Raw genomic sequence first — 12,500 nt, forward strand, 5'->3', positions numbered from 1 at the left:
AACACATACATTCACATCAATCAATATTATATTATTACTTTGACATTAACTTGCATTAAAAATATTGAATGACAAGCAAGATTTTAGAGAAACTGAACAACTTGACTATTGGTTAACATTAAAAGGAAGCAGCAGCCTGAAAATGAAATTAAGTACCATTAAGAAAAGCATTTATTTCTTTAGAATAACATCTGATTTATAATTTACGTCCAGGAGCATGAATCAAGAATCTATAGTTTTGATTATATACTGACAGTGATGCAAAATTAAGATTTCAGAGAAAATGTAGGAGCGTGTGATTAACTTTATAAATTGGTTTTATTTTTATATTTCCTATTTTCATTGTAATTTTAAAGTGTTTGTAATTTTGTTGTCTGTCTTTGTTTTTTAAATGTGTATTTAATTTATAATATTTCTATCAGTTTTAGTTATTTAACTTTTTTTGTTAAACTACATTTTTTTCCTTGACATCTAGCTAAAATAAAATAAGTTCTATGTATATAATATAGATTTTATTTCAAGTTATATATATTCTAATTGTAGGTTTTATGTATTTTTATTTTATTTCACTCAATTATTATTTATTTCATGTAATGAAATTGTGTTTTTAATGGCTTTAGTTATAGTTGAAGGGTTTCTGTGGGTCTTAAAAAATCTTAATTTCATAAATTAGGGCCTTAAAAGGACTTAAAATGGAGCAAGAATGCTTAAATTCATAAAGCCATGGCATTAAAAGTAAAAATTAATCTCTTCCTGTCCTGTTTTCTACAAATTTCTAACATTACATTTCCTTGAGATGCAGAATGAAGATACAAAATTTTCTAAGAAATTGAACACATTTAAAATCGAAGTCCTTTGCACTATAAAACAAAGCAAAAATACTGAGCAAGATCATCACTTTTGTGCAGTTCAAACAGAAGGTACAGTAAAATTATTACCATGTTCTAGTTAAGCTATATTTCAACTAATTAAAAAGAAATGGAGATGTGTTGTATTTTCAAACTCATTGTGCTCCTGGACATTTACATTTAGAGACCATATGGACATGTTTTCTCTACAATGTATTTTATAATAACTATAAATAGTAACTCTAATAACTCTTGTATAAGCATCATCGTCATGCTCTCAGGAGTTTCTCTCCGTTTCCCGGTTTTCTGTTTGTTTCTCTGCCGCGGATCATCTTTTTGGGTGCTGTTGCCTGGCAACAGAGAGACACCCGCATGTCCATCCCATAATCATCCTGTCTGTTTCTGCATTTGTTACTGCGTTTTCACGTTTTCATTACTGTTTGACATGAGAAATAATGAGAATTTGAAGTTTAATTGTCCTGAACATGATGCACAATACAAAACTCTTAATGGTCCTAAAACATGCTTTTAATTGATTTTAATTGCAGCTCATTTTAGGAATTTTTACTGCTTTATTCCATGAAAAAACTAAATAATAAATTAGATTTTGATTGTCATGAACATGATGCACAATGCAAAACACTTGATGGCTCTAACTTCATTTCTTGTAATATATGTATTATATTTGATATTTAATTTTAATTACATGAATTTAATTTTTGCTAGATTTTGTATTGTTTTCTTTTTCCTTTGCATGTCCTTCTGTCCTGTAACCGCACCAGAGGAGTGAGAATCACATGTTTTAGAGGTCGTGACCCCGTACAGTAATGATGACGTGATGATCGTTCCTCTCTCATGTGCGGCTGTAATTGGGCTCGTCTCGGTCATTATCACAGTCAGACTCCGAGCGGTTTGTCCGAACCATTCAGAGCTCTCTTGTGTCCAGCTGAAAGGCTTTTTTCTTGGTTTCACAGACTCGATCTGAGCTCCTCATTAGCGTGACATCATCTGACCTTCATATCTCCATAGCAACCGTTTCAATGCTTTCTGCTCTTCTCTTTGTATATTGATCAGAATCATATACGGTCAGACTGATACTGATCATGATTGTCAATATTTTTTTTTTTTTTTTTTGACAATTAAATCGTAAACCATTGTTTTTTCTTGCTCTGGTCAATAATGATATTTTGCTCTGTTTCGCTTTCATAATGTCTTTTTTCAGAAAAAATCTAAAATACACTTAAGTGTTTATTTTATTGTTTGCATCTGTAATATCAGTTCCAATCCATATTTTAAGAGTTTTTTTCTCCACTTCAGCAGAACTTACATACACCAAAACTTAGGGTTATATTCATATCTGTATTCTGGAGGTTTTTACTGTGGGGTTTTTGTTCATATATCATTCACACTGATTTATACAACATTATATTCCTAAAAACATGACGAAAATGCACATTTTTAAAGGCTTTGAGTTTGTTTCTACACTTCTGCAACACTTAAACGCACCAAAACTTAGGGTTATAGTCTTATCTATATTCTGAATGTTTTTATTCAGTAAAAACTTTGTTTATATGTTATTCACATTGATTTATACAACATTTTATTCCTAAAAACATGTCAAAAATGTGTTTTATTCCTGTCTGTTGACAGTATTTTCTGATTTATGGAGTGATAAAAACAGAAACGCAAAATCCCCGCTGGGAAAACCTTTAGCCCTAACATGTCAATAGAATCAAACAAGAAATTTAAACCAATGTTCAGATTTCTATTTTGGAGACTACGCCTCATTTGCATATTTACAGTGGACACTTAACGTGTTTTGTACACCGTAAGACAAAAGTCGACGAGAATGTGTTTTAGCACAAAATGATGTGCTGACTTAGATTTGTGTTGAAGAAATGCAGCCGCTTCAGTCGTTCTGCATTTGTCAGGCGTTAAAGTGCCCCTGCGTTTGTCATGAAATACATGTGATTCTTTCAGTGCATTAAATTAGTCAAGATGCATGGTCTTAATGTGTAGTTTTCTGTGTTAAGAAACTACAATAGTCTTACTGATACTCAAGGCATAAAGATGAAACACAAGCACGCTCAAAAACAGCCGAGCAACTGCAGGTGATTTTCCATGTTTATTGCTTTCAAATGCAGGATTATTTTTGCCTGTGTGTCTGTGAGAGAGAACACATTTCCCTCCAGCTGAATTCCACATCAACACTGTTGTGTAGAGAAAGGGCTGGAGATGGAGGGATGGAAAGAGAGAGAGAATCATATTTTATTCAAATATGAATAAGCAAGCCCAGTTCAGGTGACAAAAAGTAACACATTACTAACAACACATAACTTTCCATAAAAAGTTATACCCAAATCCAGTATTTATTTCTAGAGTAATGCGATATTGTAAAAGTAACTTTCCCCAACATTGTTTATGGAGCTAAGGTTCTTTATAGTAAAACAAAAAAGGTTCTTAGATTATTAAAAGTTCCTCACACGAAGAAAAAAATGATTGTAAAAAAAATAAATAAATAAATAAAAAATAAAATAACATTCTTTGGGACCTTTATTAATTTTTAAAAACCGCAATAGATCTACTGGGACATTTTTTTTATGTAAATGTACAGTAAACTACTGTTATTTCTTATATATATATATAAAAAAAAAATAATTACACAAAAAAAAAAAAATTCTTTCATTGCAATAACTGTTTCTTATTTCTTAGTTTATGTTTATATTTCTGTACATTAGGGTTTTTGTGTAACATCTTATTAAAAGAATATTTATCACATTATTTTAGTATTTTGATGATGGTGTGTATCCTTCTCGATACAGTAGTAATATTTTTTACTTGCAATTAATTTTGTGTCTCTTTACGTCCTGTGCTTTTAAGGTGGTTGTCAGTATATCAGAAAGGTTTTAAAAATCAGATTTGAGTAATTTGGTATATTAACATTGTCTCAGTTTTAAACTATGCTTCTGAGAACCCAAGAAAGGTGAAAAGGTCCATATTCAGAGTTCTCTATCTGTTAGCATTCACTCATCTCAACTAATAAGACATCTTTCAGAAGAGGACTTTCTTTTCTCTAAATTTAGAGCTGTTTAATTGACTTCTGAATCTTTCGTCGAGCTCAAAATGGATCCGAATCATGTGTCTTTATATCTTCATTAACAGAGTTGCTCATGAGCGCTTCGTGATTGATTCGTTTACTGAAACGTGTTTCTGTTCGTCTGTATTCCTGAAGCGTCTCTCATGAACGAAACTGCCGAATCTCTCTCTCTTTCGCTCTGGTGGAGCATCAGCACTTTCTGCTTAATTAATCCTGTACGTTTGTGCTTCAGAAGCTGTGGAAGGACTTCAGCTCTTAAGCAGCTTTACAGAGACACATTTGAGCAGTTTTCTGCTTCGCTTCAGTCTCGTTCCAATCTCTTTCCCTGCAGTCAACGAAAACCAACATGTTCTAAGAATTTTCCCATTATCTTATGAATGTGTTATTCCTCTAAATGTTTCTTTTTAAAGTTTTAAGAAATGTAAAGAGAACGTTCCATCTGATCATCTTGCAGATATGATGAGAATGTTACTTTTCTGAACGTAAGCAGTAACATTTAAAATATGTTAAAATCCAACTCTTGTGCTAACGTTCTGAGAACGTCATAAAAGACTAGATCAGACATTCAACGGATGTCTAGAACTTTAAGAGAACCTCACCAGAACATTTCCTCTTAAAAAGAGAAAGTTTATACTTAAAATGAGAACAAAAGTCTGGAGTGAATGTGTGCTGGAATACAAGACAAAAATACAGATGAAGAAAAAGTTTTTATTAATATTTTGAATAAGCTTTTATTTTTACATTTTCTATTTCTATTTTATGTTTATTAGTTATTGTTCTTTAGTAACAATTTTTTTTTAAATTTTATGTCAGTTTTATTTTTAGTTATTTTATTGCATCAACTTAATCTAAATGAAAACTCAAAATATTGCCTTTGTAACTAGCTTTTATTTATTTTCAGTATTTTTATGTGTAGGGTTGAATAACACAAGCCTGTGATGGTTTGCATGAGAAACAGACTGAAGGTGAGTCTCTCATCTCGTTCATGTTCAAACACTGAAAGATTAACCCCCGAGGAACTCAACTCCAATATTTCAAGCGCTGCTGTTTGTTTTCATCATATGACGGATTTTAACAGTCTCTGGAGGGAATGGTCCTGATGCGGTTTCCATGACGACAGGCCGTTTGTTTTCAGCAAATGATGAATTAAATTTCAGATTGTTATTCACGTAAAGCGTTCACTGAAGGTTGAGTTATTTGTGGCAGCCGATGTGTTTTTATTGTACGTGATGTATATTAGGCTTTCAGTGTAATGAAGGAAAAATATTATTATCTACTATCAAAATGTCATTTCTGCTCGATAAAATAGATTTTTTTTCCTCAGTATTTTTCTCACTTTAGACTTACTTTGGAACATGGGTCTAAGTTGGATTACTACAACTATTTGAGTCTATTTACTTCGTATTTCTGCTTTCCTAATTGCAATTGATTATTGTACACTCATTCAACTTGAGCGCATAGAAATTCACAGATACTCAAATATCTCACTTTCACCAAAAATAATAATTTCCCTTTAAAAGGATCTCTGCGTCAGACGTTTTTTTTTCTGACGTCATGACGCACGAGCCCGATTTCAACTTCTGTTGCTCCACTGACAACCGCCATTTTTTCTCTCCGGACTCGGATGAAAAAGGTAGGTTGGAAGTTTATTTTAATTAATATACTCGAAAATTCAACTTTTGGACGTGTGTTTTAGTTGTTTATGAGTTTATTGATGTTGTTTTTGAACATGAATACTAACGAAATCATAATTAACCGATTTTTGAACTGAACATGTTCTTTGTATACAATATGTTGCATTTACTCGTTTGTTTTATAAAAATGTGTTAAGTTTGGATCTTGGGAGTGTGTGTATACATTTTTTTTTCAAATTGATGCCTCTTTAAGTTAACGTTAACCAGAGGTGGGTAGTAACGAGTTACATTTACTTCGTTACATTTACTTGAGTAATTGTTTGGGGTAACGAATACTTTTCGGAGTATATTTAAAGATGGGTACTTTATACTCTTACTTGAGTAAATTTTTGGGGGAAAATCTGTACTTTTACTTCGTTACTGTGGGCGACGCTCCTCTCGTTACTTTATCTTAATGCAATAAATGTTATAACTGCTTCAGTTTATTCCAAACGCGCCGTCTACTTTTCTCTGGGCAATGAGCGATGCCCATTCGCGAATGATTCATTCTTTTGAGTCAATTCTGTTCAAAGGCTTGATCAAACCAATTGGCAAACGAGTGAATTGGTTCATGAATCAGTTTGAATGAGTCGTTCAGTTCGCTGCCGCGCGCGCTGAGCGTCTGAAGTGGTTCACTCGGAGTTGTAACGTTTAAAGGGTAACTAAACCCCTGCTCAGAGCCTGACTCCACCCACTGACAATATTTGAAAAATGCTGAAAAGTGGGCAGATCACAGCGGAGATAGAGGGGAGGAACCGAGGGCGGGGCTGAGCGAGTGCGGCGTGAACATGAGACTCGCAGTGACGGATTGATTGACAGCTGCTGTCAGAGACGCTAAAATGGAGACTGACTGTAATGACGCAAGTAGCTTTGCAACAGAGCGATCATTTGAAGTAGAGGACTTTTCTCCCCCACTTTCACCTGAAGTGGAGGATGTCGAGGTGTCTGTTCATATCAATTCGAGCCGCTGGCTCAAACTGCGGTCTTACCTCCCGCACCGCGTCGCTTTTCAGCGCGAGCTGTGTGGAGAAGCCCATTTCCACCTCCATTGCGTTGGAGAAGCAATCCCGTGTAAAACGCAGTTTGCACACTCCAGCTCTAGGCGGGAACTCACGGTCTTCCAGCCCAAGTGCATGCAACCACTGGCGCCTAATTTTAAAGTCTGCTGGTAAACTATGCAGTCCAGCAGTGCTGTCGCAACCAGCAACACACCTCCGTACCATCCTGACCACTGTACTAAATACAGATAAATCTACGCTAACTTGAAGATCTAAATAACTATATAATTGCTATGCTGAAAGATGCTATATTAGTCTATCCTGGTCATTATCAATACTCGCAATTCCAGCTCCTGACTCACTACAGTGATTTTGATGGTTTTATACTGCCAAGGGCGTGGTAGCTCGTACCAAGGGGCGTGGTGAGCTGGAAACTGCTTACGTCACCTGCCACCGCAACATCCAATAGAAAACATCAACTGCAGTAGCCACCGTTCAACCTGAAGAGGGCAGCACTCACACGTTTTTACACCATATATTGTAGAATTAAAACACTTTATACTCAAATGTCCAAAAAGTTACTTGAATCAATGAACAGCACTAATAAAGCCCCATTCTTATAGATCATTAACTAAAAAAAGTTGGTTTAGGGTTTAATTACTCTTTAACATCAGCAGCGTTGAAAACGTGGCTGGAACTGCACTTAATTGAAAGCAAATCTGCAAAGGCTATTATTTGCTAGCGATGGAGATCCTTATTCGATGAACACCGCGTGTGCTGTCTACTGTTTAACAGGTAATAACTTGGGCTACATTCGATTACAGCACACGATACCACTGACATTAGTTTGTTGTACGTGTGTGGCTTATAACAGAGGGGAGTCAAGTTGAATACAGCTTCCAAAAGACAAAAAATAGCCGATTAAGATTTTATTAATTTTATTACAATCACACCGGCGTGAGTACGTTCAGCGAGTCATATTATCAGCTGCTAAATTCAGATGTGTGATTGCTTGCTGGCGCTGAGCCAGAGATAGATGCGTTTATACAGCACTGCGCATTATAACCAATCACACATGATTCTGTTGAGCTTATTAAAGCATTGGCCAATCAGAGGCGTTCAGATGAGTCATCGCTAAAATGCCGGTGCTTCCTTCACTCGCTCACTGACTGAATACATCTTTCTGGCGAATTCTCTCGCAGAAACAACAAAGTGCAGATGTGTGTACGAATCTATAATTAAGATACTGATTTCAAAGTGTTAACAGTTTCAGTGATTTTAATGGGAGTTTCTGAGAGTGATTGAAATCTAGACTGGCAGTGAAAATGATCTTTAATAATGTAAATGTTATTTGCTCTCTTTCTGAACAATGAAAGATTAGTAGCAATATTTATATCACATTAACTTTCAATGTTAAATTCACATTTAATATAAAGTCAGTCGTATTAAAAATATGTTATGGCATGACACCTATATCCAGACATGGGGACTTGTGACTTGGTGACTTGGACTCGAGTCGCTATTTTTATGACTTGTGACTTGACTTGACAAAAAATAAAATACTTGAGACTTGACTCGGACTTGGAAGTTAAAGACTCGGGACTTGACTTGACTTGAGACAGGATGACTTGAATGACTTGATGTGTTAATCACATTATGTTTTCAGTTTGAATATAAAATATATAAATTATTTTTAAAAAATAAAATTGATTACTCAGCTGGAGCGCAGGCTGAGAATCGCGTTGTCATGACATCATCAGTCATGCCCTCTCTACCTTACGCAGACCACGCCCACTTAGATCAGATATCACATCAACATCTCAGCTTGAGGGGTATTGAGTGTCATCGCTTTTGTCGTCAATAATTCGCGCCTAAAAACGCGTGGAAATCGCTAGTCGCGCCGCTTTCTCATTGTTTCCAAAGCGCTCGGACAGTTGCGCCCCTGAGGCGTCGAGCGTGTCGCACCGCGTTGCTTCCATTATGAGCGCGCATACTGGTGGCGCATACATGGTGGGATAGGCCACATCGTGCCCGGCTTGCAGACAAGACTCTCGAATCTTATATTTTGCAAGTGCAATACCTTGTAATAGAGGTAATGACTTTAATGACTCTGAGAGAGAGAGATTGTGTGTGTGTATGTGTGTGTGTGAGAGAGAGAGAGAGAGAGAGAGAGAGAAACACACTCGTGCTTCACCTGATGAAGGAAACCCAAACTGAGTCTGACTCCAATCACAACCCCAACATTCAGAAACTAATTGACAAAAATCTGAAGTATAATTATGATGAAAAATGAAAAAAATGAATTTGAGCTCCAAACCAAACTCCAGTGTTATTCGGCCCTAAACAGAACCACAAGACTGACAAATTACTTATCACTCAAGCAATTAAAAGAAAGACAAATCCTTTCAAAATATGGACTCAGTGATCATGATTTGGAAATAGAGATTGGTAGACATAAAAGATCCTGGCTACCGAGAGAAGAGAGGCAAACACTGTGAGCTGAATCAAACAGAGGATGAGAAACACTTCCCAAATACAGCACTACAAGAGAAACATTCTTCCCACAGTTTGAAGCTTTGAATCCTTCATTCTTGTCTCTAAATGACTCGGAGAAACTACTCTATATACTTGGAGAGAATGAGACGGCAGTCACAATAGCTGCTAAATATTTATACACCATACACACCACACGAAAGGGATAATTTATTGTATTCAACTGTTTTATTTTATATTCTTAATTCTATATAATTACTATTATTAATATTAGAAATATTATCTGCTGCTGCTATTTTTATTGTATTTTATTGTAATCATATTTTATTCTGTATCTAAATGCTAAATTTGGCAATACTGTAACTCAAATGTCATGCCAATAAAGCAACTTGAACTTGAGAGAGAGAGAGAGAGAGAGAGAGAGAGAGAGAGAGAGAGAGAGAGAGAGAGGAGAAATGTAAGAAAGTTTAATGTTGTATGTAAACTGTGTTTGAGGGGAAGTCGTGGCCTAATGGTTAGAGAGTCGGACTCCCAATCGAAAGGTTGTGAGTTCGAGTCTCGGGCCGGCAGGAATTGTGGGTGGGGGGAGTGCATGTACAGTTCTCTCTCCACCTTCAATACCACGACTTAGGTGCCCTTGAGCAAGGCATTGAACCCCCAACTGCTCCCCGGGCGCCGCAGCATAAATGGCTGCCCACTGCTCTGTGTGTGTGCTCACAGTGTGTGTGTGTGTTCACTGCTCTGTGTGTGTGCACTTCGGATGGGTTAAATGCAGAGCACGAATTCTGAGTATGGGTCACCATACTTGGCTGAATGTCATGTCATGTCACGTCGTTTGAGAGAGAGGGGGGGGGGGGTGTTCAGAGAGGAGTCTGTTGGATGTTTAGCTGTTATTTGTTTTATGGACTCAATGTTGAAAATGTAAAACATTTCTGTTGGCAGAAGTGAAAAATAAATAATTTTATGAAGTTACAATTTTGTTTGATTCCATGATGTATTTTACTGAACATGAGTATTTACAACGCAAATCCAAATTATTTTAATTTACTGTTACTTATATCTTGTCTTTAACTTTATTAAGATCAGATTCTGCAGGTAAAATTACAATAATAAGGTGACTTGACTTGGACTTGACTTGGCTTACTACAGGACTTGACTTGACTTGACATAACTTGTGAATTGACTTGACTTGACTTGCCCAAGAAAAAAATACTTGGGACTTACTTGAGACTTGAAGGTTAAGACTTGAGACTTGCACATGTGTGACTTGGTCCCATCTCTGCCTATATCTGTTACTTAAGTAAACAGACAGGGTTTTATAATAAATTACATAAATTGGAGTAAAGGCTGATGAAATATATACCTTTATACACGCACACATACATTACATACATTTTATCTATATATCTAAATAAAAATAGGCTCAGTATATATGACCCAAAGTAACTAGTAACTAACTACTTGAGTAGATTTTTTATCCGATACTCTTTTACTCTTACTCAAGTAACTATTCAAGACTTTTACTTGAGTACAGTTTTTGGGTACTCTACCCACCTCTGACGTTATCCGTCTGTGCGCGCGAGATATTGGAAATGCGTTGGGCGGGAAGTGCTCGGAGAGCGGGATAAAATGCTCGAATTTGATTTCCTGCAGTAAAGTATTGAGTATGCTTTTAATGTAATGTTTGTCTGTTCTTTTATTTGTCTTTGAAAACGTTAGCTCTGGTTTATTCATAGATACATTGTTTCGCCCAGAAATATGATGATGATGAAAGTCATTGGGGTGACCATATGCGCATTGCGCCGGTCAAACGGGACACGTCCCAGCATTGATTTTAATAATGCCTAAAAAATCCAGAGCAGTTTGACCAATAACATGCAGGTATTGTACATAATCGACCAATCGTGGGGCTACGTGTGAGAAGGTGAGATCTAGAGGGAACGATCAAAGCGATTGTTCGTTCGATTGACTTGAAGCGTCGCTGCGCACAAATAAAAAAAAACAAAGTGCGCCACAATGCTTCAAGTCAAACGAACGAACAAACACGTGAAAGCGATTCGAAACCATAAGGAGCCGTCTGCTCTGCTCTTTATAGCTCTCATGGATGTTACACAACGATCAACCTGCACAGTGCAAATAGCCAAAACCTGGATAGTTTAGGCAATATTAAAATCCTGGCTAAAATACCGGGAGTTAGCCCATGGACTGATTCCCTGATCAGTGCCCTGACTGAAAAAATGAAAAATGAAAGTGTTGTCAAGGAGAAAATGGCTCTCACGTTTGCTTACAGACGGCAGGAGGTAGTGAACCAGGAGCTCCGTGTCAGGGATTTCAGGGCGAGGTGGCCCTGAAAAAGAAGTTAAAGTTCTAGTTTTACTGGCTAAATAGATTATTTGAGTTGATATAATACAATTTTGCATGTGCAGTTTGACTGTTGTTGACTTTCTTTTTCCTTCTGATTTCAGATCAGTGCAGAGTTCCATAGGCTTATTCCACTGGAAGTTCGATGTATACATGAGTCAACTAATCAGAGTAATGCGTTCCAAAGGAGGAGCAACCCCTGAGAAGACTGCTGCGATTTTCACATTTTGGATCAGGTACGTCTGTGTATTTTACATTAATATCAACTACACAATCTTTCTGGGGGGAAATCCTCAAGGAGTACCTTGTGAGTTAAAAGTCCGCATATTCTATTTAGATTTTTCAAAAAGTACAAAATGTGTTTTGTAGTAATGAATGAAAAATGTAAAAATAATAATAATAATGTCCAATACTTTAGGAGAACCAGCAGATGTGTATGTTATTCGGAAGGAGGGGGGAGAACATCACGAACCACAGGCTGACATAGGTGTCGTCATCAAGGGTGTTGAATACATCATCAATCGGTCTTATCCAAAACCACTTCAGTTTACATTCGAGGTATTCCAGAAAGTTCTCTTGCAGCTCGATCAGCACAAGATGACACCAAAAGTTCAAGGTCTTTTCAGGAGACTACAGTGAACATGTGCATGTGTTTGAAAGAATGTCTGAACCGTTTTAGTTGAACGGTTCATGTGTTCTTATTGTAAGACTATCTATTTGTTCAGTCATATGTCTAGTGTGTAGTTGTTCGAATCTGTAGTTGATTGGTTCCTTTTACATTAGTGAAAGGGTAATTACCTATAACTCTAAGCTGTCAAAAACATTTTCCATGAGCTGTTTTAAGGTTTTTTATATATATATGACATGGCTCAGTTTAGGGCATTACCTGTAAGCTGTTCTAAATGCACTTATGTGGTTCTATTTTAAGAATATTAAAGGGATAGTTAACTCAAAAATGAGTTTCTTTCTTCTGCTGAACACATAATGTTGGTAACCAGACAGTTGACTACCCATCGACTTTCAGTCTTTT

This window comes from Carassius carassius, chromosome 41 (assembly GCF_963082965.1).
Source record: "Carassius carassius chromosome 41, fCarCar2.1, whole genome shotgun sequence".
Taxonomy (NCBI): Eukaryota; Metazoa; Chordata; class Actinopteri; order Cypriniformes; family Cyprinidae; genus Carassius; species Carassius carassius.